The sequence below is a fragment of the Danio rerio genome, chromosome 24 (assembly GCF_049306965.1).
Source record: "Danio rerio strain Tuebingen ecotype United States chromosome 24, GRCz12tu, whole genome shotgun sequence".
NCBI classification, from domain to species: Eukaryota; Metazoa; Chordata; class Actinopteri; order Cypriniformes; family Danionidae; genus Danio; species Danio rerio.
The window spans coordinates 38,763,958-38,790,000 of NC_133199.1; the positions used below are offsets into that span (position 1 = coordinate 38,763,958).

Below are 26,043 nucleotides of genomic sequence, written 5' to 3' on the forward strand. Positions count from 1 at the left end.
TCCTTCCCTAAACCCAAGCTACGATTTACAAAAGCCGTCCAGAAAAAGAAAAGCCCTCGTCCGATTTTAACCGCGTTTTCGGATTTCACCACATTCTCGCCCCGTTATGAACTCATTAGCTTTTATTTTTGGATTCTGTTTTTGTCTTACCTGATTTCTGGATCCGCTCTTCACCGGACCCGAACCCGGTCATCGCCGTGGCTGGCTCCTCCGGGCCTCGGCTCCGCCAACATAACACTGGACAAACTAGTTAACTGGACAAACTAGTTGCGGCGGGATCTAGCGCGAAGAGGATCGGCGTCACACCGCCCCGTAGTGTTCGCGTGAAAAAAACTAAATACAGCCATTTGTACCTCCGGCCACGTAAATTGCGGCCTCCAGAAATGTCTGCGGGGCTATATTTTCAGAATAAGCTTGGGTTGGACTAATAACAGGACTAAGCTGAAAAGAAAATCAATGAACATTAACAAAGATAAATAAATACAGTAATAAATGTATTACTAATTGTTTGTTCATGTTATCAAATACATTATCTTACATTAACTAATGGACCATTATTTTAAAGTGTTACCCACTACGTTTATAATCGCGCAAATTGTTTTTAAGGTGTTTAGGTAGTGAAATAATATCTGACAATTGGAATTTTTATATTCTGTGCACTCTTGATTGTAAAATAAGCAACTATAAGCCTATATAAAAGTCTAGTAATGTGAGACACCAGTAGAATCTTAAATAATTCGGTGATACTGATTTTTGGCCATGCCACTCGGCACTACAACTCACCAAAAATGAATATGTAAAAGCTTTAATTAGACTTGGCAGCTGTGGCTGAGGTGAAGATTTTCACTGAATAATTTAATTGCTTTCCCACATTAACTTATCACATGACTTTTATGGTATAGTTTTGTCCCTTTTTAGAACTTGAAAGACCCGGGAACCAGAGCAGCATGAACATCTTTCCCAGCATCTCCTTTTGTTTTCCACACAAGTAAAACTGCATACTAGTTGAGGTTGAGTACTGTACATAATTGCCAGCTTTCCTGGACTATTAGGTGCTAATAGGCCACAAGAAATCCGTGCGCATTGTTGTCTCGTTTTTAAACACACCGGACTCGAACGCTGTAATTTAGCTCTCAAAATGTTTGGAAGGGTCTTTAAAATACCGCAGTAAATGTGACACTGTAAGCATTTCTGTCTAAAGTATAGAGTTATTCGTCATAGTGCGTGTAGGATTGACTAAGGCACATAAACAACAGGGTCCAGATGCATTTAACTTTGCTTACATAATTGGCGGACTAATGCAAAAAGCTTTTAGACATTATGTGTGACCCAGTGTGATACTTTTATAAACGCAATCAAACATTTTCTCCAAACATGCAGTGTACTTTGAAAAACGCAGACCTTTGTGTGACATGTCATTTCATTTCGCCCACTTTAGCTCTAATTTTCCCTCTAATATACACCTATTGTGCCACGTTTCTTTTATTTATTTATTTATTTTTTGCTAAAACCCCAAATCAAACACCCAGAATGCACTTTTATTCACTTTCCACTTCCTGATGCACATCCTCACTGGAAAGCAGCATTAAACACTCGACTTTTAATGCCAGAATATTCAAGGATTTCCTTTTCTGTTTCATGTGTCCGCTGTTTGTTTCATGGATTTCTCTGCTTCATCAAGACTGTTGCAACAAAGTTGATCCCTTTTAAAACTTATATAAAAAAAGAGATCTAAATATGCAAAAACCCCAAATCAAACACCCAGAATGCATTTTTTTTCATTCCCTGATGCACATCCTTACTGAAAAGCAGCATTAAACACTCGACTTTCAGTGCCAGAATGTTCAAGGATTTCTCCTCTTTATCAAGACTGTTGTAACAAAGTTAATTCTTTTTAAAACTTATAATTTTTTAAAGGGATCGAACTATTCTAAAAGCCCAAATCAAATGTCCAGAATACACTTTTATTCACTTCCACTTCCTGATGAGCATCCTCACTGGAAAGCAGCATTAAACACTCGACTTTCAGTGCCAGAATCTTCAAGGATTTCTCTTTTCTGCTTCATCAAGATCAGGGGTGCCCAAACTTTTTCTCATAAAGGGCCAAAAGCCTGTGGCCAAAGTTGAAATTACCACACCAAAATATGGGTAATTTCCAAATAGTATTTAAAAATAACTAGAAAATGTTGCTTTAAAGCATATTAATTAATGATGCAGTATCATTTTTAACGTTTAATAATCAATTTTCTCATAGTAAAAACAATCCCATTTATAACACACTGGAGTTCAATGCTGAACACACTAGTTAAACTGCTTCTGCCTTTGCCTTGATTTGCTCACTGATATCTTGTGCATCGTCCTCTGTCTGTCAACTGACCGTATTTACATTCTGATTCAAAGTCAATCATACATTTTTTTTTACCTCCATTATTATTATTATTTTAGCTTAATTATAATAACAAATAAAGAGTAGATTTTCCATCTCTTTTCAGATGGGATTGTGGGCAAACCAAAGGCTACCATGGTCCAACTTTGGTCTGCGGGCCCTACTTTGGGCACCTCTGATCAAGACTGTTGTAACAAAGTTGATCTCTTTTAAAACATATCTTTTTTTTAAAAAGGGATCTAGTTATGCTAAAACCCCGAATCAAACACCCAGAATGCACTTTTGTTCACTCCCACTTCCTGATGCACATTCTCACTAGAAAGCAGTATTTATGCAGCATTAAACACTCCACTTTAAATGGCAGAATATTCAAGAATTTCTTTGCTTAATCAAGACTGATGTAACAAAGTTGATCTCTTTTAAAACTTAAAAAAAAGCACCCAGAATGCACTTTTATTCACTCTCCTGATACACATCCTCACTGGAAATAACAATCAGCATTAAACACTCGACTTTTAAAATAAGAATATTCAAGGATTTCCTTTTTTGTTTCATGTCCGGTGATTTCTCTGCTTCATCAAGATCAGGAGTGCCCAAACTTTTTTTCATAAAGAGCCAAAGCCAAAGTTGATTGAGGGCTGTGGGCCAAAGTTAAATATATAAAACCATAATATGGGTAATTTCCTCATTTATATGCTACTATTTAAAAATAACTAGAAATCGTGCATTAAAACAGATTAAATAATGATGACGTAATGTTTTATAAATGTAATTATAGTAAAAACATAAACAATCCCATTTATAACACACTGGAGTTCAATGCTGAACACACTAGTCAACCTGCTTCTGCCTTTGCCTTGATTTGCTCACTGATATCTTGTGCATCGTCCTCTATCTGTCAACTGACCGTATTTACATTCTGATTCAAAGTCAATCCTTAATTTTTTGTAGCTCATCAATTATAATAAGAAACTAAGAATAGATTTTCCATCTCTTTTCAGATGGGATTGTGGGCCAAACCAAAGGCTACCATGGTCCAACTTTGGTCTGCGGGCCCTACTTTGGGCACCTCTGATCAAGACTGTTGTAACAAAGTTGATCTCTTTTAAAACATATCTTTTTTTAAAAAGGGATCTAGTTATGCTAAAACCCCAAATCAAACACCCAGAATGCACTTTTGTTCACTCCCTGGTGCACATCCTCACTGGAAAGCAGCATTAAACACTCGACTTTTAATGCCAGAATATTCAAGCATTCGTCTGCTTCATCAAGACCGTTGTAACAAAGTTGATTCCTTTTAAAACTTTTTTTTAAAGGGGATCTAATTATTCTAGAACCCCAAATCAAACAGATGGAATGCACTTTTGTTCACTTCCACTTTCTGATGCGCATCCTCACTGGAAAACAGCATTAAACACTTGACTTTCAGTGGCAGAATATTCAAAGATATCCTTTTTTGTTTCACATTTGGTGATTTCTCTGCTTCATCAAGACTGTTGTAACAAAGTTGATCTCTTTTAAAACTTATTTTTTGAAAAAAGGGGATCTAATTATGCTAAAACCCCAATTCAAACAACCAGAATGCACTTTTATTCACTTCTACTTCCTGATGCACATCCTCACTGGAAAAAAAAAAAGCATCAGCATTAAACAATCAACTTTTAATATCAGCATATTCAAAGATTTCCTTTTTTGTTTTTATGTCCGGTGATTTCTCTGAAAAGTTGATCACTTCCACTTCCCAATGCACATCCTCACTGGAAAGCAGCATTTGTGCAGCATCAAACACTCAACTTTAAGTGCCAGAATATTCAAGCATTTCTCCGCTTAATCAAGACTGCTGTACCAAAGTGGATCCCTTTTTAAAACTTTTTTTTTTAAAGAGATCTAATTATGCTAAAACCCCTAATCAAACACACAGAATGCACTTTTACTCTCTTCTATCTCCTGATGCACATCCTCACTGGAAAGCAGCATTAAACACTCGACTAATAATGCCAGAATATTCAAGGATTTCCTTTTTGTTTCATGTCTCCGCTGTTTGTTTCATGGATTTCTCCGCTTCATCAAGACTGTTGTAACAAAGTTGATCCCTTTTAAAACTTATTTATATGTCATGTTCCTTTCTTTCACCATCTGTTACGAGAGATTTAGCGACGTCTTGACCGAATGCACTGGAAATCAGATTGCGTAGTCTTTTGAATCTCCAAGAGCGCTTTTCTAATAAATAAGACGCTTGTAGCGACAACTCCTCACTTGTGTCACAGGAGATTACGGAAGAAAGAAACATGTAGTTTCATGTTGTAAGTGCGTCCGACGGCCTGGCAATCTGTCCCCTCGCACATATAGAAGTGACAAAAAAGAAAAAAAAGCAGTTGCGGAATTAGACTTTCAAATGAAATCTACAACCAGATCAACCGCCAAACCTTTTGTAATGACTTGCCCTTCTGTCTCTGTTCCTCAAAATTCACGCTCGGTTGATGAAAAACTCGGCGGACATTGTGCGTGCGCCTTATCCTCTGGAGAAAAGAACAAAACAGATATATGAGCTTTCTGCGAACCCGCGGACGGCTGGGAGGGTGGGGGTTGAAGGGGTCTTGGCGCGGACGCATACATGCGGAGACACATCAGATGGGAGCATCTTGTGGGCCCCTCATGCGTTTTCACTCAATTTTTGGAGCACTTGGCCATCGGCGTCCCCCCCCACCTCCAACCCTCTGCTCGCCCTCCAGAAGTGTGGCGCTCTTTGTCATTGTAATCCGGCCTCTGTTTGTTAAAGGCTCACTCGCTGTTTGCTCTGGCTGATGGGTGCACGTTTGCGCTCGTGTGTATTTACAAAAGTCAGCGGGCTGGGGAGTGCCGTGACATCATCGCCGCTGGCTTTTTTTGTCACACCCTGTCCTCCTCCAGACACCCGCCCCCCCTCTTTACTCAACCTTTCCCCAAAAGTGACAGTCTACAGGGAGGAATTACACCTCATCACTTCAGTAATTGCTAGTCCTGCTTCTCTAAGTCACCAAACAACATCAGACCCGCAGGAGGGGTCAGTCTTTAAAACGGGGCCATTTGTGTCTCGCGCGTACATGTAATATGGTGGATTTGAGGATGGACAGTGGATGTTTTTGAAAGCTTTGCTTAGGGCTATTATTAACATTTTTATATTTCAAAAATACAGCAAATTAATTAGTAATATACAGTGCTCAGCATAATTGAGTACACCCCATTTTGGAAATGAATATTTTTATCCATTTCCCAGTGAATTTAGGCAATGTATTTTAATGCATTTAAACTGGTTAATTAAACAGATATATTTATGAAATAATATTTTAGTCAACGAAGATATTTAGAAGTTGAAAGATAATAAATAATAATAAATAATAATAATAAATTCAAGCAAAACATTGCAAAAAATTACAACATAATAAATTTCAACAAAATTTGTAAAAAATGTTTTTCTTTGCTTCTCTTAATTTTTTTTTTTCTCTTTTTAAATTTGTATTTTATATTTTTTCTATAACAGGCATTTAGGTGTACTAGTTTTTGGACCATTATCATAAATTATTTTCTTAGATTAGCTCCAGATTTGGTTTCAGTACTGACTAATCTAATGTATGCACAAATATAATATTGTACAGCTAAAAATATGAATTTAAAAGAGAGATTTGTGAGGGGTGTACTTATTTATCCTGAGCGCTGTGTGTATATGTATGTATGTATATATATATATATATATATATATATATATATATATATATATATATATATATATATATATATGTGTGTGTGTGTGTGTGTGTGTATATATATGTATATATATATATATATATATATATATATATATATATATATATAAGCAGATTCTCACATAATAGAATGAAGTGTTAAAGAGATTAAATGAGGAAACTGTTTGTTGATTTATTTATAGGACTAATTAATATGTTTGTTAATTAATTATAACATTATAATTTTTTAAAATATACAGCGTTTTAAAAAATCATAAAATATAGTGCTCACTTATTCATATATACAGAGCTCAGCATATATGAGTACACCCCCCATTTATCTCTCAGTTAAATTAATATTTTTAATAGTAAGCTATACAATATTTTATTTGTGCATATACATTAACTTAGTCAGTACTGAAGCCAAATCTGGAGCTTATCTAACTTAGCAACTTACAATAACTGTTTAAATTTATATGTTAAAGAAAAATATTAAATAAAATCGTCAAAAATAGCAAAAATTAAGAGAAACTAAAAAATATATACAATTTTGATGAAATGTAGTTTGTATTTTTTTTTTGCAGTATTTTGCATGAATTTAAATGTATTTTCTTTCCATTTCTAAAGATGTTCTGTGATGTATAAATTATTTTAGTAAATATATTTGCTTAATAAATCTGTTTTGTTTAAATGCATCAATATATATTACCCATATTCACTGAGAAATTGATACATATATTCATTTTCAAAATGGGGTGTGCTCATAAATGCTAAGCACTGTAAGTCTGAAAAAGCATGTTGTAAAATGGAAAAAAAACACTTTTTTATATGTATATATCAGTAGATTTTCATATTTCACATTATAGAAAAGATGAGTAAATAAAGGCTCAAAGATTAAATAAGGAAACTTTATTTATAAGACTAATTAACATTTTTTTAATAAAATTTATATTAATGACTAAAAATACTAATTAATCGTCATTATAAATCTTTCTAATTTTCTACTATTTTTTGAACTAGTCAGTTTTACACAGCTTTAAAAAATCATAAAATTTTTTGTGTTCAATTATTCATATACAACTCAGAAAAGCGTGTTGTGTAATTTTAAATTGAATGCAACTAAAATGGTAAAAATAAACATCTTTTTATTCGTATATAGTAAAAGATGTGTAAATAAAGGCTCAAAGATAAAATTATTGGGGGGAACTATTTATTTAATGATAGAATAAAATTAATAAATATATTTGTTAATTAAAAAAAATTAATGACTAAAATACTAATTAAAATCCTTATAAATCTTTCATCTTTGCGACTATTCTTTGAACTAGTAGGTTTTACACAGATTTTTTTAAATAATTCAATTTAGCGTGTTCACTTATAAGCTCAAACAAGCATGTTATGTAATTTTTAATGAAATACATCTGCTTGCACTTACTATGCATTCTGTGGATGCAAGATTAGTTTGCCATTATTAATTTCATGCAGACACTAAAATGTCTTTGACTCGTAGATATTTTTACATTTATAGATCCAAAACATTATTTAAATCAGGGGTGCCCAACCTCAGTCCTTGAGGGCCGGTGTCTTGCATGTTTAAGTTCCAACCCCAATTAAACACACCTGAACCAGCTAATTAAGCTCTTTCTAGGTGTACTAGAAACCTCCAGGCAGGTGTTGTAAAGAAACTTGGAGCTAAACTCTGCAGGACACGGGCCCTCCAGGACTAAGTTTTGGCACCCCTGATTTAAAAAAAAAAAAATAAACTCAATTTTTTTTTTTTAAATAAATTCCTAAATTAACTATTTCAGAAAATTATAACCCCAAACTTATTAATGAAATCACAGCTTAAAAAATAAATATAATTTAATGGAGTAGTTTTTAAAGAGCTTTTTATATTTAATTTAAAAGTAAAAATTTGTAGAAATGGCAGCATTTTACTGTAAATTGGTCAACCAATGACAAATTTTTAATATGAAAAAAATAATAATTATAATTATAATTTTTTTTGTTTGTTTGTTATACATTTGATGTCAGAATTATTAGCCCCTCTTTGAATTATTATTAATAACATTTTTTTAATTTCCCAAATGATGTTTAACAGAGCAAAGAAATGTTCACAGTATGTCTGATAATATTTTTTCTTCTGGAGAAAGTCCTATCTGTTTTATTTTGGCTGGAATAAAAGCAGTTTTTAATTTTATAAAAATTATTTTAAGGTCAAAATTTAAGGTGCCTAACCTAGTTAACCTATTTAACCTAGTTAAGCATTTAAATGTCACTTTAAGCTGTATAGAAGTGTCTTGAAAAATATCTACTCAAATATTATTTACTGTCATCATGACAAAGATAAAATAAATCAGTTATTAGAAATGAGTTATTAAAACGATTATGTTCAGAAATGTGTTAAAAAAAATCTGCTCTCCATCAAACAGAAATTGGGGGGAAATTAAACAGGGCTCATAATTCAGGGGTGCTAATACTTTTGACTTAAACTGTATATTTATTTATTTTTTAAATTTACGAATAGGAAAAGATACCCAAATTAATTCAGAATTAATACAATTAATCATATTATGTTTTTAGTTTGTCAAATATACGTTCATGATAACTCTTAATTATTAATACAACATGGTACAAGTATGACTTCATACAATCTGGTTCACTCCCAAAACTTACATTTTAGATAACAGATTAATGCACAACCTAACTCAGATTAGCATTTCTTCTGAATCATCTGAACTTCAAACAGACGCTTGTGAAGTCAAAATCAAACTATAAAGCTGTCAAACGTTACCGTCAAGCACAATGAAGTCTGAATATATATTAGAACTGATCTTATCAAAGCACATTAACCTGAATTACTTTTCAAATCCCACAAAAGCATCATTAAAATCATCACAGTGAACGCACGACAGCATTAGAAAGAACTCAGTAATAGTTATTTACGAAAGGCCATGAAGTGCAAATAAGAAAGCGAACGGAAAAAAAAAAGCATCCACCCTGCCGACCTCTCATTACATATACTTCTGCTTGTTGTTTCCGTAGCAATAAAGTGGCAGACATTGGAACTGGTCTGTGGAGCCATTGTTATCATCTCTGACCATCTGCTACCGAAGGCTGACATTCCATCTCATTTGCATGGTAACTGATATGGGGGGAGGAGAGATTGAGGGTGGAGCGGGATGGGGTAAACGGAGGGGGTGTTTGGGAAGGACATATGCCCAAATACCCATCACAAAAAATATATGAGTGAAACTTAGTTTTTTTTAAAGCATGCAATTCCACGAGAGCACTCACACACACACACACATGCATGCGCTTCTAAGCAGGATAAATCAGTGTGTGCATGTGGAGAGAGGAGGGAAAAAAAAATCTGTCTGTTCCTCCCCTCTGTGCGCTGGTTTTTATGTTTTGCGGATGTGGGAGTGGAGTGAAGTGTGTGTGTGTGTGTGTGTGTGTGTGTGTGTGGTAGTGGAGGGGTTGCTGTTGATGTGCAAATGTGCATCATATTGAGAGCTTGTGAATAGGGAGGTGTGACGTAGAAAGAGAGCAGAACGCAGGTGCTTATCTCGGGGCTGTCACAGACATAGTGTGTCATATTCCTGGGGACTACCTTTCAAAAGCCACCGGCTCCAGCGCTAGAGCATCCGCCGAGCAGGGAGCACAGAATCCGCAGCTAACTTTCAGCATCAGTCAAGTAGGTTTGGTGTTGCGCTTGCTGTTTTTTTTTTTTTTTTTTTTGGAGATGTGACAGTAGCTGTAGCCGTCTGTGGTCGGTGTGTTTGGGTAGCAAATCGAGCTGTTTGTTTCTGGATGTGTTGCAGCTGACAGCTCTGCGCGGGAGAAAAGTTTGGACGCTAGAACAAAATGTTATTATTTTTGGAATTTCATAATATATTTAAAAACAAAATTAACTTTTTTTTTAAAGATATTTCTTTTTAGTCTTTCAAATAATTTTTTTTGTTATTTTTATTTTACAAATTAACTTTTAACAATTTTTGCTAGCACTCACGAGCGACTTCTTGGTATTTAAACAGAACAATGAGCAGATTAGATGACTCAAAGTGCGTGTTTTCAAGATCAACGACCTAATTTTTATAACAGTAGATGTCTGTCTGATAACAGTCTACCTAAATTAAAGTCCCTGTGCGTGTGCCGGAGGGTTTAAGCGAGTCTTAGACGTGTTAGCATTGTGTGTTAGCACAAAGCTCTGGCTTTTGGGTACAGCAGCTGAGCACACACAGCCCTTCCTGTCTTTCATCTCAAACTTTCAGGCTTTAGGCTCGCGTTAGCACTGCTTTCGCTCCGCTCTCTTCACAGTATAGGTCTTACGCCGATTGCTTTCTGTTTAGCACCTAAAAACGCCAGCTCAGATGCGTGTTTATGGATGATAGTATCATTGGAGAGGTGATATTTTAGATGCTATGCAACTTTGGTTTATGCATGAGGACGTTGTTTGTAATTGTAATTCGTTTTTGTGATCGTGTTTTGAAAGTAGTCCTATTTTATTTATTATGCTTCAGTTTACTTGTATTTTTCTGAAGTCATTAGCATGTCAACAGGTTCGTTTTTATGATTGATATCTTTTTGCTGGTGTAGAATAGCTTGGATTTTTTTATCAAAACCAAAAATATATTTAAAAACATCTAAAGGAATATTTCATTATCTAAAATTAAGCTTTATAAAACACCCACTGTGGTTATATTTATTTATTAATAAATATTTATTTTTAATCATCATGCAAAGCATTTTTGTGTTAGCGTTTAATTCCAAACATTTTGTTAGATAATCAAAATGTACAACAGTTTGATCTCTTTCAATCCTAAATCTCCTTGTTTACAAAAAAATAATGTGATACTTCTAATCCATCTTGTGCGGTAAAGTATATTTCTCGAATGAAACCAAATCCAGATTATGCACCTTTGAAACTATTAGTTTAGTCGCCGCTACTAATGCAACACAGTTGCAATCTCCCCCTCTTAAACAAATTGAAGGGTGTTTTCTCTGATTCTCTCCATTTAAATGCCAGGCTTGGAGTTGCATTAGAGAAAAGCAACAGTTTCCTCCGGTGGAGCGAGAGCTCAGGGAACTGTCCATGGTGCTGCTCAGGAAACAAGTCCTGAATCAACTCAAAAAGAGGCCTCCGCTGTGTTGAAGGTCATCAGGGTTCAGTTTCAACCTCCGTGACCTCTTGACCTGCGGTTATAACACATTCGACAATGCAACTTTACGATTCTAATCTTCAATGTAATATATTAATACACACAACCAAAACGTTGAGTAACCGTGTATCCATGTAACGTCTTGTTACCTGTTTTTTTTTCTATTTTGTTTTGTCCTCCTCAGCCCACAAAGCCATCCATGCACAAACTTCACTTGGTTAATCCAGGCAAATGAATTTTGTGGGTTTAATTCAACAAGGTTTTAAAAATGTTCCATCTGCTGTGGAGCAGCTGGTGATAGACTGAATGTAATTAATTACTTAACTTTTGAACAGTAGTCCAGGAAAACAGAGTGCCGTGTGTGTGTGTGTTTGTGTGTGTGTTGGAGAAATGCAAGTGAAAAAAAAATCAGGAGCGTGGCTGGAAGATTACACACGTTTGATTTTTAGCGCTGACCGTTTGATGCAGTGACTTTGGATTTATATTCGCAATTAAGCGAAAACGTGTAACGAAAAGCTCGCTGTCTCATTGGCTGGAGTGATGCAACATATCGAACGTTTCAAATAAAAGTGGATCGATTTGTAGTCATAAATAGAAGTAGGAAAAAGGCAGCGAGCCATGTTGTGTAATTAAAATCACATAGGCCTTTTCTGACACTTTTTTTTTTACTCCTCTTCCCGCTCTGAATATATTTCAGCATCTACCTTGATAGCAGTGTTACCTCATTGGCTGCGGGTGCGTTTGTTGGCCTAACTATAAAGGATCTGCCTGCACCCTTGTGGGTTGGGAAGAATTAGGATTTATGAATTTATTTCCTCTGTTGTATTGTTTAAACAGCTTTGGTTCAGTTTTGATCCTTTCCTATGCCTTTGAGGCTGTTCCATGGTGTCAGCTGTTGACTGATAGTAAGAGAACTGCCGCACAGTATGAATGAAAGAGAAGTAGCGGTTGGTAAACACTGATAAGGGATAAATAGAAAGCGGTCAGGCAGAGATAGTTCAGTGGGAGCCCAGATTGTGTGCGGTCTGGTAAAATGAGATTCTAAGCCTGTCCTTTTTTATTCTTCCACACCCCCCACCTCTTTTAACCACACCATCCACCACCCCTTCACCACACACACACACATCCATCCACCCCTCCGGATTGCGTTTGTCTGGAAAATCTCCAGTGACCTCGCTCGACAAGTCCTGGGCTTTAGAAATTTTTTTTTTTTAATGGTGTGTGTGTGTTTGTGTGTGTGTGTGTGTGTGTGTTTGTTTTGTCTGCTGACATGGGTCAAGTTAGCCAATAGACACGTCTCTGCTGATTATGGACAGCTGCCACTGCTGTGAGTGCCACCTTAATGTATTTTACATAGAATTATCAACAGAAAGACGATATGAAGTCAGAAGGACAGCCTTACTGAACATCACTTGTGTTGAAGGGCAATGTTAGTGAAGCACTCCCCCCCCAAAAATCATATTTTTTTGGGTTATGAATACAGTAGAGATATCAAGACTCAAATGAAAAATACTATCTGCCTTTGATTTTTGTATAAATTTTTTTTGTTAATAGTTTGCTGTGATTTATCGGTTTGTGCTTTATATTGTCATAGCTTGGTTCAAAACCACAGGGCGACATTGACCGTGCACTCTTTTTATTTATTTATTTTTTTAAAAACTCTTGAGTATGATATAAGTAGTTATATTATGATTATAAATAATTTGAATAATTCTTTTTTCCAAATATTAATTTGGACTATGTCAAAATATCAGTGGAATGAAATTCTGCAAATAATACATAAAAAAAATTATGTTTTTTTCATTAATGTGACTTTGGCTGTGAATCGTGATCATTTTTAAGTAATTTTTCAAAGTATTGTAACATTAATACGAAGTTAAAACTTAAACAAATTTAAAAATAACATTTTAGGAAATTAAATTAATTAATAATGAATTTTCTAATTTTTACATTTTACATGGCTTTGATTTTAAAATGATCCTTTTGGTTTTACATTTCATTGGCAATTACATATTTATACATTTTTGATAAATAAAATTATAGTATACATTTTATATTATTAAATCATTATATAATTAATAAAGAAATAAAAGCACGTCATTCAAATATTTAATCATTATTTTTTATGCATTTCATATTTAACTCATATTTAAATATTACATTTATTTTTATTACATGTCATGCTAATGTTGCACTTTGCATATTTTTTTTACATTAATAAAGACCAAAAAAATGTATCGCATTTAATGCATTAATGCATTTTTTATCATTATATAATTATTAAAAAAATAAAAACACGCCATTTAAATATTTAATCATTATTTTGATGCATTCTGTATTCAGCTGATATTTTAATATTTATTTTTTTGTATAATCATGCTAATGTTGAACTTTGCATCTTTTGTAACATTAATAAAGACTAAAATTTAATGCATTTCTATAACCATTATTTAATTATTAAACAAACAAAAGCACATTATTTAATCATTATCTTTATGGATTTCATATTAACCTGGTATTTTAATATTGCATTTTTTATATATCATGCTAGTGTTGCACTTTGCATCTTTTGTAGCATTAATAAAAGATTAAAAAAATTAATCGCAATCAATGCATTTCTTTAAACATTACATAATTATTAAAGACGAAAATATTAAAAATTTAAATATTTAATCATTATTTTTATGCATTTATATTTAACTGATATTTTAATAATTATTTTTTTGGCATATATCATGCTAATGTCGCACTTTTCATCTTTTGTAACATTAATACAGACCAAAAAAACAAATTAATTGCATTTAATGCATTCATTTATTAGATTAAGACTGAACATTTTAAGTTAAAGCAAGTTGAAAGCAAAGCATTTAGCTTTTTTCATCTATTATTTCCACCCCAATTTTGACCTTTACTTGAACACCCCTGAACTGTTTTTTATTCAATCCATCTTTTATGAGATTAGACGGACCTTCATGAGTTATACCTCGAGGGTCACCATGTGGTACATTTATACCTAAAATAGTTCAGCCCATTGTGCGTCGCTGCCTAATGAGATTGGTCGTTAAATGAATGACACAAAGGCTGAAGGGGGGCAAACGGGGGGGATTGAGACCCACTCGCTTTCTCCCCTCTCGCCACGCGACACAACAGCAAGACACGGCGTAACCTCGACCCCACAAACAACACCTTTGATGGAGCTGTGAAAAGCGAGCAGGGATGTGGTAAGTCAGATGGCCCTTCACTGCCCCGTGTGTGTGTGTCCGTCTGCGCCTCTGTGTTTGTTCAGACAGCCTCAGTGAGAAAGATGCTCGGCTGGATGGAGGGTTTGATCTGTGAAATGCATCAAGACAAGTGCGCTGCTTTTTTTTTTGTAAAGCTGTCATTTCCAGGGTCGTGTTTTGAGAGGGGTGACGCTCCCGCAAGCATGTTTCAGACACTCTTCTTCACTTAAAAAACTCTTGACTTTAATTAACGCATTGTTTGTCTTTCCGTACGCGCTTTGTACTTTTGTGCCGGCTGTGTGTAGTTCTTGTGCGAGTTTTTGTTTAGTTATGCATTGGCGAGAGTGGCGTTTCGATTATGTGTCGGTGTTTTATTGCAGTGAAAACTTAAAGTAGGTTGTCGCCAAGATGCGAGTCAAGAGCTTGTTTTAGTGGACTTTAGTGGACGATCGCGGATTGCTGATTGTTTCAGGGTGGATGTTGATTTAGAAGGATGGCAATTGATGTTTCGGTTCGCTTGTGAAGTTGGATTGCATGGTTGGATTTAAGTAGATTGAATTGAAGTAATTGAAGTAAAAAAAGTTTGCATTAACGAACGTCGAATAGATTTTTCATGCCTACAACTTTTATTTTTTTTCCAGTGTAGTGATTTTTAGTTTAAATAAATGTGGGTAAACAATTAGTGTGGGAATATAAAATAATAATAATGTAAAATTGTCATTTTTGGCTTCTCATAAATTTGGCATAAAATGTAGAATGCTTAAATAATGTACAGTAATATTTAATAGTTTGCGACATGTCTACTTTTTAAAATTAATTTGTGTTTTAAATGTGATTTTAAGTGTTATTTTAATTTTTTTTAAATAGTTTTTTAAATTAATAATGCATAATATATAAATATAATTATAATATATTTTTTATTACTTTTATACTGTTTTTTTTTTTTGAGAAAGTTAATTTAAAAAATCTATATAGTGTTTTTTTTATTTTAGTTTTACTTATTTATAGTTTAAGGCAGCTAAATTATGTAAAATGACAAATGTTTTGTCTCCAAATAACAGAAATTTTTATATATATATATATATATATATATATATATATATATATATATATATATATATATATATATACCCAGCTTATATATATATACCCAGCTTATATATATATATATATATATATATATATATATATATATATATATATATATATATATATATATATATATATATATATATATATATATATACGGTTATGTATTATATTTGGGTAGCATTTCTGTGTTGGCATACTAGTTGGCATTTCTGTGTGTAGTTTGCATGTTCTGTATATAGGTGAATTGATTAAACTTAACTTGTCCGTAGTGTATAAGTGTGTGTGTAAATGTGAGTCTCCAGCCTCCACTGCTGAGACTGCAGCTCTGCACAAGACTTTTGGCCAGCGGAGAAATTAAAATGATCGTGCCGAACTGAGTCTGGTTCTCTCAAGGTTTTTTTTTCTACACTCTCCTATTGGTGAAGTTTTTTTTTTCCCTCTCCGCTGTCGCCACTGGCTTGCATGGTTCAGGATCTGAAAAGCTACTCATCGATGAATTTGCTCTTCAGTGTTTGGACTCTCAGTAATGACTTTAAACCACACTGAACTGAGCTAAACTGAACTGAACTTAAACACTAAAAACTGAACTACCCTGATCTAGTTACTATGACCATTTATGTGAAGCTGCTTTGACACAATCTACATTGTAAAAGCGCTATACAAATAAAACTGAATTGAATTGAGTGTGTATGGGTGTTTCCCAGCACTGGGTTGTAGCTGGAAGGGTATCCGTGGTGAAAAACATATGCTGGAATAGTTGGCGATTCATTCTGCTGTGGTGACCCCTGATAATACAGGAACAAAGAGGAAGGAAAATGAATGAATATATAAATATAATATTTGATTTTACTTTTGTATTTTATACTGTATTCTTTTTCTTTTTTTGGTGAAAGTTCATTTTAAAATAATTTACATGGTGTGTTTTATTTTAGTTTTAGTTATTTTAAGTTTAAGGCAACTAAATTAAGTAAAATGACTAATATTTAGTCTCCAGATAGCTAAAATATGAGTTAGTTTGTTTTGATATATACATTTTTTATATTCAGGTAGCAATTAGGGGGCGGCATGTTGGCTCAGTGGTTAGCACTGTCGCCTCACAGCAAGAGGGTCACTGTTTTGAGTCCCAGCTGGGTCAGTTGGCATTTCTGTGTGGAGTTTGTATGTTCTCCCCATGTTGGCGTGGGTTTCACTCCAGGTGCTCCGGTTTCCCCCACAATTCAAACACATTCACTGTAGGTGATTTGGGTAAATTAAATTGTTTGTATTGTATGAGAGTGTGTGTGTGTGTGTGTGTGTGTGTGTGTGTGTGTGTGAATGAGAGAGAGTGTATGGGTGTTTCCCAGTGCTGGGTTGCAGCTGGAAGTGCATCCTGAATGAATGAATGTAAATATAATATTTGATTTTATTTTTATATTTTATACTGTATTTTTCTTTCCTTTTTTTAAGAAAGTTAATTTTAAAAGAATACATATAGTGTTTTTTATTTATTTTAGTTTTAGTTATTTTAAGTTCAAGGCAGCTAAATTAAGTAAAATGAGAAATATTTAGTCTCCAACTAGCTGGAATATGAGTTAATTTGTTTTGATATATTTATTTTTTATTTTCATTCAGCATTTACCGGTGACATTTAGTGAACATTAGTTCATTAGTTAACACTGATTAATGAATTAACTAAAACTAATCCATGCTTTTGTAACAGTATTTGTTTATCTTTATTAATTTGAGTTCATCGTTGGTTCTGGTTTGCTTAGTTACATGGAATAATTATAATACATCCTTAGAATCTAATTAATATTTGTGAATGTCGAAATAAACACTCACTGAAACTATGAAATAGTCCACTCATTCATTCATTTTCCATCACCACAGCGGAATGAAACGACAACTATTTAAGTTTAGTATATGAAATATAGTTTATTTAATTTACCTATAGCGCATGTCTGTGGACTGTTAGGGAAACCGGGGCATGCAAAACAAACATGCAAACTCCACACAGAAATGCCAACTGGCCCAGCCGGTACTCGAACCAGCAACCTTCTTTCTGTGAGGCGACAGCACTAAACACTGAGCCACTGTGCCGCCATTATGAACTAGTTTTTCACAATAACTAATGTACAATACAAAAAGAGCTGTATTGCAAAGATTTACCACATTTCTTTTCTTGTAAGTAATGTCTAGTTTCAATGTTTTATTTTAGATATAGCATGACAACACCAGGGGTTGTATCTTGTGTTGTTTACAGTCATCCACAATCTGATGAAAGCAAAGAAAATCTGAAATCTGCAAATTGAAACAACTTCAATTTATAAAGTACATCTTTATGAAACATGTGATCCTTTGAAAGATACATATCTCTCCCCCCCCAGCCCAGCTTTGAGGATGTGGGTTAAGAGTGTTCAGAATCCATCCTCTTTATTAAATCCCAGGGTTAAGTCACATTTACATTTTGTTAAAGATTATTCATTTTATTGATGCATATAATCATGTTCAAGTTCCATCTGCTGCTCCGGGAAGCTTGTTTTGAACTCATAATGTGCTTTTTTTGACCTTTTAAGTAGGAAATAGTGTGACCTTATTGTAGGGTCACAAGTGTGTGTGTAAGAGAGAGAGAGAGAGAGAGTGTGAGTGAGTGAGACGTGTCCCTATACTGTATAAAACTAGCTGTTTTACCTTAAAAAAGAATAATAAAATCAAATAAAATTAAGTTTTGTTGATTATAATTAAATATATTATGGTGGACTCGACTTTAAGTAAAATTTTATTTTATTTTTTTTAATATTGATATTTTTTATCTATATCAGAGGTGTCCAAAGAAGGACCCGCGGGCCAAAGTTGGCCTATGATAACCTTTAATTTGGCCCACCATCCCATCTGAAAAGAGAGGGAGAATGATGGGGAGTTGGTTGGTGCAAGTGCCTTTGACGGAGATCATCATTTCAAACATGATCTTTTGTTTCTTTGTTTAATTGAGGAGCTACAAAAAAAAAAAACAAGTCAAATTAAATGTTTTATTTAAATGATGTAAATAAATCAGACTTTTAAAAGAGGACAATGCACAAGTCATCGGTGAGCAAATCACAGTAAAGGCAGTAGCAGCTCGACTAGTGTATTCATTGAACTCTATTGTGTTATAAATGGAATTGTTTATGCTTTAAGTTCATTATAAAATGGTAAATATGAAACTGTATCATTATTTAATCTGTTTTAAAGCTGCATTTTCTAGTTAGTTTTAAATATTATTAAATAAAGTAGGGAATTATCCATGGCAAATTTAACGTGATGCGGCTGGATATATTTAACTTCAGCCAACAGTTTGGGCACCCCTGGTCTATATCATAAATGCTAAAATAAAAGTGGTTCATATAAATAAATGAATAAATATAAATATATTACTAAATATTTATTAATAAATATCTAAATTTAATTTAGAGGCAACGCAGTGGCGCAGTAGGTAGTGCTGTCGCCTCACAGCAAGAAGGTCGCTGGTTCGAGCCTCGGCTGGGTCAGCTGGCATTTCTGTGTGGAGTTCTCCCTGCATTCGTGTGGGTTTCCTCTGGGTACTCTGGTTTCCCTCACAGTCCAAAGACATGCGGTACAGGTGAATTGGGTAAGCTAAATTGTCCATAGTGTATGAATGTGAATGAGTGTGTATGGATGTTTCCCTGAGATAGGTTGCAGCTGGAAGGGCATCCGCTGCGTTAAACGTGCAGGATAAGTTGTTGGTTCATTCCACTGTGGCGACCCTGGATTAATAAAGGGACTAAGCCGAAAATGAATGAATGAATGATAAATTTAATTTATATTTAGGAAAGAAAATGTGTAAAACAAATTGTTACTCAAAGTAGAATAAATGCACTATTAACAATAATAAAAGTTATAAAAAATTATTTAAACAATATTAATAATTTTAGAAATATATTTATATAAAATTAAAAATAGACACTATTTTTATTGAATATATTTATTTACTATTTTTATTATTGTTATAATTATTGATATTATATATATATATGTAATATATATATGTATATAATATATATACATATGTATATATATATATATATGTACATATATATATATATATATATATATATATATATATATATGTATATAATATATATATATATATATATCTATATATATATATATACATTTATTATTTTTATTAAATAATATTTGTTTGTTTATTTATTTATGTATTTGTTTATTATTGTTAAACGGCACAAATATTCAACTTTAAGTGTAAAACTTTTCCATTTTTTTTTTCGACACATTTTCTGTTTTGTTTTTTTAAAGAACTGTAACAATAATAAATATGAATGAATATTTACTATTATCATCATAATTAATGTTTTACTTTTTACATAAGACATTGGACATTGGACACATAATACATATTTACATAATACATATAAAAACAATTTAATATTCATTCGTAAAATATAAACAAAACTCTCATCAGATTATAGTTCCTTATAGTAACTCCACACTTTAATGTGTGTGTGCTTTGTTTATGCTTTCACACTTCAGTGAACTCAAGCATTGTAGTTATCACTTTATGATTATAACCTTTATTTTACCAGGAAAGACACATTGAGATTAAAAATCTCCTTTACAAGAGCGTCCTGGCCAAGATTAGACAGTATACATGTCACATGGGTCTAACAAACAACAACAATTAACTGTTAACATGAATCACACACTGACGAACATTTCAAAACATTTCCAAGTCTGTGTTTCAATTTCTAAATCATTGATACTCTTTTTAAAAGCCTTTAGTGAAATCAAGTTTCTAATCTGCAACTTTGTAGATTATTCAATCCAAAAAATGTTCCCATCTAAGACAGTAAATAAATATCCTGTGACCGAAGGCCATAGCTGAGGACAGGTTTTTACAAATGTAGTTCTGGAGATACGATGGGAGTAAACCCAATATACTGTAAATACTTACCCAATACTTATTAAATTAAGGCAATTCTGTGAACGTTTTGACTTTTATTTCTTGCACTAGACTCTATTTATCATAAAAACAAGTTTATTCGCATAAAGTGTGCATTCATCCATTCTATTTATTGCAAGATTACAGAACGAGACTTCATAAATCCATGATCCTGATCCCTCAGCCCTTTTGGACATTGGAGTTAAGTCCGAATTTCCCCCACTAGTCCTCTTTTTAATGCGTAAAATACTTAGGCGCAACTCTTTCCAAACAAAAGCTTGCTCGGACTGGGAATTCCTATGCCAGAGGTAAATCCGAGTTAACATGGATTTAGACTGGCATGAGTTAAAGGACTAGAGTTTGTAATCCAGGTGGCCAGGGGATTTCACCACACACTGGCAGAAATCACTTAAAAGTCCCTGATCGGACTGAAATGATGACAGCACACACATACACACACACACACACACACACACACACACACACACACAGGCGGAGATGTGCTGAAGCAGAGGTCTATGATGCTCCTGTTTGTTTGGATGCCAGAGAGAGGACTTTTAGCTCTTGCAGACCTGCTCCACTCGCTTTCTGTGGGGATTCAAGCACTGCTCCACTCAGCCTGTGTGTCCTGAGCTCAAGTGTCACATACATCCACAAAACCTTTACGAGTCGACACTATATAATTTATGGATTTAATATATATTATTTTTAATATTTATACTGTATACTCACAGCTCTTAGCTGTTAGAGATTGTATTATATTTACTTAAAAGTATTTTTACCTTTACAGATTGTTTTATTTTATTTTATTTTGTATACATTTTATGTATTTATTTATTTTTATTTTGTTTTAATTTGTCTTGTTTTTAGTTTTTTAAAATTTTGTTTGGTTTTAATTTGTTTTGTTTTTAGTTATTTTATTTTATTTAGTTAAGTTGTTACTATTATTTTTATTTTATGTTTATTAGTTTTGTTTTATTTTTTTTATTTTTTTTGTTTTGTTTAAATTATTATCTTTTGCTTTATTTTTTTTTTTATTTTATTTTAATTTGTTTATTTTATTTTGTTTTATTTTGTGTCCTAAATAACTGACAAATAATATGGATCACAGTTTGTTGTAATTTTAATTTATTCATTAATTAATATTTTACGTTTAATATTAATTTGTTTTTATCTTATTTTTTGTTTATACATTTTCTGCTTTAGAGTAGAACTTTAATAGCATTTATTTAATTGTAATTAATATTTATTCATTTTTTATATAATCATAAGAAGTAAATTAATGTTAAAAAAATTAAAGCTTAATTATATATATATATATATATATATATATATATATATATATATATATATATATATATATATATATATATAATTTGTATTATATACAAGCTGTATATAAAACAAAAAGTTTTTTAATAGTTATATATTTTAATATATTCATAACTTTATTACATTTTAATAACTTTAAATTAACAACTTTATTAATTTGCCAATTAATTATTTACAGAGTTATTTATATTTATACTTATACAATATATATTCTTTATAAATGAACTTAAATATTGACCCTAATCAGTTGTAAATGTAATAAATTTATATTTTAACATATATATGTATATATTTTTTTCTTTAAATAATTTTAGATAACTTTTATTATTGTAAACGGCACATATATTCTACTTTGAAAGTAAAGATTTGTATTACACATTTTTTTTTGTACTTATAATATTTACTATGCTATCCTATTATCCTAAACAGATACTTAGTGGATGTCAAAAGATTAAAAAAAAAAAGATATAGATAATGTAGAATATTATCAATTATTATTACTTTTTTTTAACATTCACTAAATATCTGTTTCTTAAAGCATATGCAACAAATCAAAATCAGCTCTCGCTTTAGTAATCAACTGCATATTGCGATAAAAAAGTTTGTTTTCCACTTTTATATCCACCACATGTTTTCATTTGCAGCCTAGCAAAAATGCATCAGAACATTGTCATCTAAATTCAAACTCTTTTATTGTTTCTGCCAGATTGTTTTTTCGAAGGGGGATTTTGATTTGGTAATCAGAGCTCATCTCTTGTCAGTGACCGGCAGTTTCCAAACATATGCCACAAAGGGCAACCTTTCCCTTTTTTTCTTTCTGCTGGAGCAAGTGAGCAAACAGGAGGGCCAGTGTTTGTGGAGGATGAAGAAGCCACGCTGAAGTGGACTTGTTTAATGACAGGAACAGCTGACTCATTAGGCAAGTGCAGTGAAAGGTAATTAACCCTGGGAAAAGTACAGCTGCCATGCGAGCTGTTCATTTCAATCTTATTAGGAATCGCCAGTTTAAAGAGTCTTCTCCTTTCAAACCCTGCCCGTACTATATACACCCCCTCCTAACACCTCCTTTTTTTTCCTCCTCCATCTTTTTTTTATGAACCCAAGGGCTTCGGAGCCTGGAGACCTGTCTTTTGTGTTGCAGGATTTAGCAGGATTGGTATAGTCGTGGCTTCAACAAATTGCCGAGCACCTGGTAGTACTCATGCGTCCTTTCTATTGAGATACCTTGCCGTCCTGAAACAATAGGCCGGATTGGTGTTGTGATAGCGGGTGAACAGGCGTGGACGGTGGGCTTCGGTAACACCTGGCCTCGATTGTGTCGCTTCAGATGCCCTTTTATGCTTTGCTAAAACCACATTAGGGCATGTGAAATTGCAGCCTTTTGAACTGAAGATGTACACTGACAAAAATGATGCATTGGGGTTACTGCATTTTTTTTAAGGTAAGTGGTTGCAAATAATAGATATGGGCTGGATTTAAACAAACAACTTACAGTAAGTTCAGCTTAATTTGTTTGTTTAAATTCATTCCATGTAAATATTTTGCAACCACTTACCGTGAAAAACATTTAGGAAATTCAATGAAGCAGTGTGCAGTTTACACACAGTGCAGTGCTAGTGGTAGCACATAGACTCAAAGTGTAATTTTTGCTACACTGTAAAAGCCAACAGTCAACTTTATCAAATAAAATAAGTGCTGTAAGTTGATCAGCATACTATCATCTGAAAAACATTGCAAGAATCAGATGCTTTGTTTCCAGTGAAGACTTAGAGAAACTTGTTCATGCTTTTATCAGCAGCAGGTTGGATTACTGTAACGGCCTCCTCACTGGCCTTCCCAAAAAGACAGTCAGACAGTTGCAGCTCATCTAGAATGCTGCGGCCAGGATTCTAACTAGAACCAGGAAATCAGAGCACATCACATCTAACTTCAGGTCTCTACACTGGCTCCCAGTTACATTCAGAATAGAGTTTAAAGTATTATTACTAGTCTATAAATCACTAAATGGCCTAGGACCTAAATACATTACAGATATGCTGACTGAATACAAACCTAACAGATCACTCAGATCTTTAGGATTAAATAAACTAGAGATTCCAAGAGTTCAGTCAAAGCAGGGTGAATCTGCTTTCAGCAACAACACCCCTCGCTGCTGGAATCAGCTTCCAGAAATGATCAGATGTGCTCCAACATGAGACACATTCAAATCAAGACTGAAAACACATCTGTTTAGCTGTGCCTTTACTGAATGAGCACTGTGCTGCGTCCGACAGATCCCACTATTATTTCTTTCTTTTCTTTTACATTATCTTATAACCTATTTTAAGACATTTTTATCTGTTTTAGCTATTTTTTATTCTTATTTTTATAATTCTTAATATTTGTTTTTATTTTCTTACACTTGTCTCTTTCATTCTTGTTTATGTGAAGCACTTTGAATTGCCACTGTGTTTGAAATGTGCTATATAAATAAACTTGTCTTGCCTAGTTAACTCAAAATTGACCAATTGTTAATTCTACCCATTTGAAAAGAGTTTTGAACTCAGTGTTGAAGGTAATGAGTTAATTAAATACCTTATTAATTCAACTTAAATGTAGTAAGTGCACAGTACTCAGCTAAATTAGTTATTTTGGTCCCACTTCATATTAAGTGGCCTTAACTAATATGTACTTACACAGGAATTATTAGTTTGTTACAATGTACTTATTGTGTAAATACATGTATATTTACAGTGTACTTATGCTTGATTAATACATGTATGTAATTACATATGTGGTTAACTTTTGTAATTACATTTGTAAATACACTGTTGACCATCCCTTACACCTTAACCCACCCTTAAACCTACCCATGCCACCAAACCTGTTCATAACCCAACCTCTATCCCAACTCAAAAGCACCACAAGTGTTCTCAAATACATTATAAACACAGTAAGTAAATTATATTTATTTTTTTGATGCAAGTACATAGTAGTTAAGGACACTTAATATAAAGTGGGACCGTTTTTTTTTTTTTAACTCAAATGGTTTGTAGCAATTAGTTTCCTCAAACAGTTTGAGTAGCTTTAACTTGAGTTCTCGTCATTTATTGGGTTTTACTGTGCTCAAATTGCTTCATTTACTCAAGTTGATTAAGTTCACAGTACTCATTAGGATTAGTTTTTGAACCTAAATGGTTTGTTGCAATTGGTTCCCTCGAATGGTTTGAGTTGCCTTAACTTATTGGGTTTTAAAGTACTCAGCTGAATTGAGTTCTCTTCATTTGTTGGGTTTTACTGTGCTCAAATTGCTTCATTTACTCAAAGGATTAAGTTTACAGTACTCATTAGGATTTGTTGCAGACGGTTTCCTCAGATGGTTTGAGTTACCTTCTCTTTTGGGGTTTTACATTGTTCTTGTTCTAACTACTTATTTATTATGAGCTGAATCAACACAATTCTTGAGTTATTTTGGGGTAACAATTCTTTTATATTTAATTAACTTAAATTTGTAATAACAATAAGGTTAACTTTACTTTTTTATGTTGGGTTACAGTGTATAAAAGTACTTTTTACATTTTTAAAATCTTTATTATGATAGGACAGTAGAGATTTTAGACAGGAAAGCATTGAAAGCAGAGAGAGGGGAAGGATCGACAAAAGGACCTCAAGCAGGGAATCGAACTCGGGTCTCCGTAAATACATTGGTGCTTTATGTCAGCACACAGTACCACTAGGCTCTTAGCACGGACAAAAGTATTCTTTTAAACAATAGTAGCACATTTGGTCACACTGGGTGCACTCAAAAAAAAAAAAAAGTATCACTGTGAATTTTATCATTAACGGCCCATTCAGACGGGTGTCAGCGTCAACGCTTCCCATTCACTTTGAATGAGTGAGGTCAAGCTTTGCTTAATTGAATTGTGGATCTGTCTGCTTCGATTCAGTGGCATTGCCCGCTGCAGAATTTCTCAACTTTTCAAGCGCCAATGGAAGCGTCAGCCAATCAGATCACTTTTGGCCAATATCCCACTTCAGACAGTAGCAGATTGCGAACCAATTTCATTGGCTGACGCTGTTATGGGTGACACAGTGACTCAGTGGTTAGAACTGTCGCCTCAGCAAAAAGGTCACTGGTTCGAGTCTCAGCTGGGTCAGTTGGCATTTCGTTGTGGAGTTTGCATGATCTCCTCGTGTTGCTGTGGGTTTT

At 33.4% G+C, this 26,043-nt stretch overlaps 1 protein-coding gene across 8 annotated transcripts in view; it reads left to right on the forward strand.

The window, feature by feature from the left end:
- Positions 1-26,043, forward strand: part of st18 (ST18 C2H2C-type zinc finger transcription factor) — a 132,670-nt gene that overhangs the window by 17,786 nt on the left and 88,841 nt on the right. For 2 of the 8 annotated variants that reach the window (XM_073941004.1, XM_073941009.1), the window contains one exon: positions 9,154-9,249. The exons of 1 other annotated variant lie outside the window; for it this stretch is intronic. The gene's annotated coding sequence lies outside the window, so the exon portion shown is untranslated. Of the gene's footprint in view, positions 1-9,153; positions 9,250-9,701; positions 9,806-14,413; positions 14,492-25,001 lie in introns of those variants that run through there. 5 more of the 8 variants (XM_073941002.1, XM_073941007.1, XM_073941003.1 and 2 more) reach the window with 3 other exon arrangements.